Source organism: Triticum dicoccoides, chromosome 2B, assembly GCF_002162155.2.
Source record: "Triticum dicoccoides isolate Atlit2015 ecotype Zavitan chromosome 2B, WEW_v2.0, whole genome shotgun sequence".
Taxonomy (NCBI): Eukaryota; Viridiplantae; Streptophyta; class Magnoliopsida; order Poales; family Poaceae; genus Triticum; species Triticum dicoccoides.
In genome coordinates, this window is record NC_041383.1 from 48,553,299 (window position 1) to 48,557,856 (window position 4,558).

Genomic DNA, 4,558 nt, shown 5'->3' on the forward strand with positions numbered 1-4,558 from the left:
CGCAGCATGGAGAGCATTCTGCGAGCTAAATTTCATAGACCTGCACTTGGCCGCTATTGCTTTGACGGCTGGCATGGACCTACTGATCACCTCCAAGTAGAGCGGCGACAAGCCGGCATTGTTAACCTCAGAGGCCAGCTCCGGCGCCGCGGAGACCACAGCCTCCACGGGGGCGCCATGGCCGTGCCTCGCGGCCAGATGGAGGATGGTGTCCCCGGCCTCGTTTCTGCCGCCGAGGATGCTGCTATCTCTAGAGTCCCCTCCCCTGCGAGCTGTATGAGGAGAGGAACAGTTGTGTCACGCCCCGCCCTCGCCGTGCAGTGCAGCGGCGTGTCCTCCTCCGAGTTCTGACGAGAGAGGAGGCTGCTACGACTGTCCCTGAACCTGGAGCAAAGCCCTACGACGATCAGCTCGCCGTGCCCTTGCTCTGCGGCTAAGTGAAAGAGATTGTTCCCCTCCGGACTTGTCTCATGTATGTCACATTGTCCATGCTGAATGTCTGACACAAAATAGTTATACTCATACTCTGACACCGCTTCTGTCCTAGCAGCTCCCAAATCTAACATGGAGCTAGCCAGAATTGGCGCCAAATTAGCAGGTCCCAACTGGGGTCATCTGCTATTTGTTTGCGCTGTTTCTCGTTTGATTTTGGGCGGCAATCTCTGAGACAGTGAGTGAGGGAGTCCTGGACTAGGGGGTGTCCGGATAGCCGAACTATCATCATCGGCCGGACTCCAAGACTATGAAGATACAAGATTGAAGACTTCGTCACGTGTCCGGATGGGATTTTCCTTGGCGTGGAAGGCAAGCTTGGCAATACGGATATGTAGATCTCCTACCATTGTAACCGATTCTGTGTAACCCTAGCCCTCTCTGGTGTCTATATAAACCGGAGGGTTTTAGTCCATAGGACGAACAACAATCATACCATAGGCTAGCTTCTAGGATTTAGCCTCCTTGATCTCGTGGTAGATCTACTCTTGTACTATCCATATCATCAATATTAATCAAGCAGGACGTAGGGTTTTACCTCCATCAAGAGGGCCCGAACCTGGGTAAAACCTCGTGTCCCTTGTCTCCTGTTACAATCCGCCTAGACGCACAGTTCGGGACCCCCTACTCGAGATCCGCCAGTTTTGACACCGACATTGGTGCTTTCATTGAGAGTTCCTCTGTGTCGTCGCCCATAGGCCCGATGGCTCCTTCGATCATCAACAACAACACGGTCCAGGGTGAGACTTTTCTCCCCGGAAAGATCTTCGTATTCGGCGGCTTTGCACTGCGGGCCGATTCACTTGGCCATCTGGAGCAGATCAAAAGCTACGACCCTGGCCATCAGGTCAGATTTGGAAGTTTGAACTACACGGCTGACATCCGCGGAGGCTTGATCTCCGACGGATTCGAGCCACAGCCAAGCGCGCCGCACTGTCACGATGGGCATGATCTAGCTCTGCCGCCGGATAGTGCCTTGAAGGCCGCACAAGTGTCCGCTCCGACCCTTAGCTCGGAGCCGACTGCGTCGATCGAGGACGGGTGGCTGGACGCCGCCTCGGGGGCTGTTACCTCTACGGCGATAGAGCCGAATACCAATCCTATCCTTCGTGAAGCTCGTGACTCCAAGGTGCCGGACTCCTCTCCGAACTCCGAACCTTCCGCGCCCCTACCAATCAAATCCGATTGGGCGCCGATCATGGAGTTCACTGCCGCGAACATCTTTCAGCACTCGCCTTTTGGCGACATCCTGAACTCACTAAAGTCTCTCTCTTTATCAGGAGAGCCCTGGATGGACTATGGTCAGGAAGTTGGGATGCGGACGACAAAGAAATTCAACGCCCACCCACCGCCCACTTTGTAGCCACTGTCGATGACTTAACCGATATGCTAGACTTCGACTCTGAAGACATCGACGGTATGGACGACGATGCCGGAGACGACCAAGAACCAGCGCCTACAGGGCACTGGAAGGCCACCTCAACTCACAATGTATATATGGTGGATACACCTAAAGGAAGCGATAACGAGGAACAACGGGACGCTGCGAAGGAAAATTCCCCCGAAAAATAGCCGAAACGGCGACGCAAGCGCCGCCCAAAGTCCCGCCTCGACAGCGGCAACACCCATGAAGACCCAGCCATAGAGCAGGGCGAACCAGTGGACAACGAACATGCCCCCAAGCAACCATCCGAACAGGATGAATTGGAGAGGCAACCCATCTCCGACGAAAACAACAGTCCGGATGATCTCACGCCGAACACATCGTTGGAGCAGAAGAACCTCCACAAAAGGCTCGTCGCCACTGCACGAAGCCTGAAGAAGCAGAAGCGGAAGCTCAAAACAGCGGAAGACGTACTCAGAATGAGATGGAGCAAAGTACTCAAGACCGCAGACAAATACGGCGATAGTCGCCAAGCAAAGAGCTACTCGAAGCGCAAACTGTTGCCCGAATTTGACGAGGAGGCCGTAGAGCCCCAAAAATCAAAAAACAAAGAGGCCGCCCAGTCGGATAAACAACCACATGACAAACAAAGAGCGGCAAGCGGCGCCGCACACAAATAGGCAGGCGATCCACATAAGGATCCTCGCAAAAAGGATGGCCCGGTTAGATCCATCTATGGGCCAAGAAAGCAAGCTCCAGAAGGTAACACAACACGTCGAGCATTTGAAAATAATGGCACACCCAAATACAGGGGCGCCGCACACCCCCTATGTTTCACCAATGAGGTACTGGATCATGAATTCCCAGCGGGATTCAAGCCCGTAAACATAGAGGCATACGACGAAACAACACACCCCGGAGTCTGGATTGAGGATTACATCCTACACATACATATGGCTAGAGGAGACGATCTCCACGCTATAAAATACCTACCCCTCAAGCTCAAAGGGCCAGCCCGGCACTGGCTCAAAAGCCTCCCAGAAAATACCATTGGAAGTTGGGAAGTGCTCGAGGACGCATTTCGGACAAATTTTCAGGGGACTTACGTTGCAGACGATTTAAGTCACATAACTCAACAACCCGGAGAGTCAGCCCGCAAATTCTGGAACAGGTTCCTCACCAAAAAGAACCAGATAGTCGACTGTCCGGACGCCGAAGCCTTAGCAGCTTTCAAGCACAACGTCCGAGACGAATGGCTCGCCAGACACCTCGGCCAGGAAAAGCCAAGAACGATGGTCGCACTAACAAGCCTCATGACCCGCTTTTGTGCGGGAGAGGATAGCTGGCTGGCAAGATGCAGCATCAGCGACCCAAGTACATCCGAGGTCAGAGATGGAAATGGGAAACCACGGCGCAACAAGGACCAGCGACGCCGGATTCAAAAGCTCTCGGCAGAACAACAAAAAACTGCCTCTCAAGGAGAACAACGACGAGCTATCCAACCTAAACAAAATCTTGGACAAGATATGCCAAATCCACAGTACCCCCGGGAGGCCTGCAAACCATACCCACAGAGATTGTTGGGTCTTCAAGCAGTCCGGCCGACTTAACGCCGAACACAAGGGGCTCGACGCACCAAGTGAGGATGACGACGAACCCCACAAGCAAAGCGCCGGGAAACAAAAGACTTTCCCACAAGAAGTCAAAACAGTGAATTCACTTCAAGTGATAACAAGGAAAAATAGGGTGGCAGCTACTAAAGTACGCGTCGCACGGTCCACCCCAGCGGAGTCCCGAAACTGGATGTCACAACCAATTACTTTCGACCATCAGGATTACTCCAGAGGTGTTCGAAACGTAGGATGGACTGCTTTGATATTGGATCCTATAATCGACGGGCTACAGTTTACACAAGTCCTAATGGATGGGGGCAGCAATATAATCCTGCTATACCAGGACTGAATCCGCAGAATGGGGATAGACCCTACCAAAATTCACCATAGCAACACTTCCTTTAAAGGAGTAACGTCAGGCCCTTATGCCAATTGTACGGGCTCCTTATTACTAGAAGTTGTGTTCGGTTCATCCGACAACTTCCGTCGCGAAAAGCTAGTCTTCCATATCGCCCCATTTAAAAGTAGCCATCAAGCACTATTGGGACGCGAAGCTTTCGCCCGCTTTAACGCAATACCGCATTACGTGTCTCTTACACTCAAAATGCCCGGTCCACGTGGCATCATCTCATTAAAGGGTAACTTTGAGTGTTCCTCGACTACGGAAGAACGTGAGACTGCCTTGACAGCCACACACTAATCCGGCTTTGCTGATCAAAGCCCCTAAACAGGTCATCCAAGACCCCGGACACGGTTAGGTGAGTCCGGTATCAATAAACAAGGGGCTTACTAGCCGCGTACCCCTTTATAAGGGGCTTCACGCATGCACAAAAAGAGACAATAAATCCCAATTCTATTCATTCTTTGAATCATACTCTGTTTATTTCAAAATACATCTTTCGCACGGACTATTTTTCAACTAAGTTCTCCTCTTTTACAGATGAACACCATGCGACACCCGTCCAGGATACGGCACAACGGAGACACAGGCGCAGACGTGCAGTAGGGACCCGTTGCAAGGATTCTTTTCAGATTAAGACCCTGCGTAAACCTTTCTTACTGTCTCTTG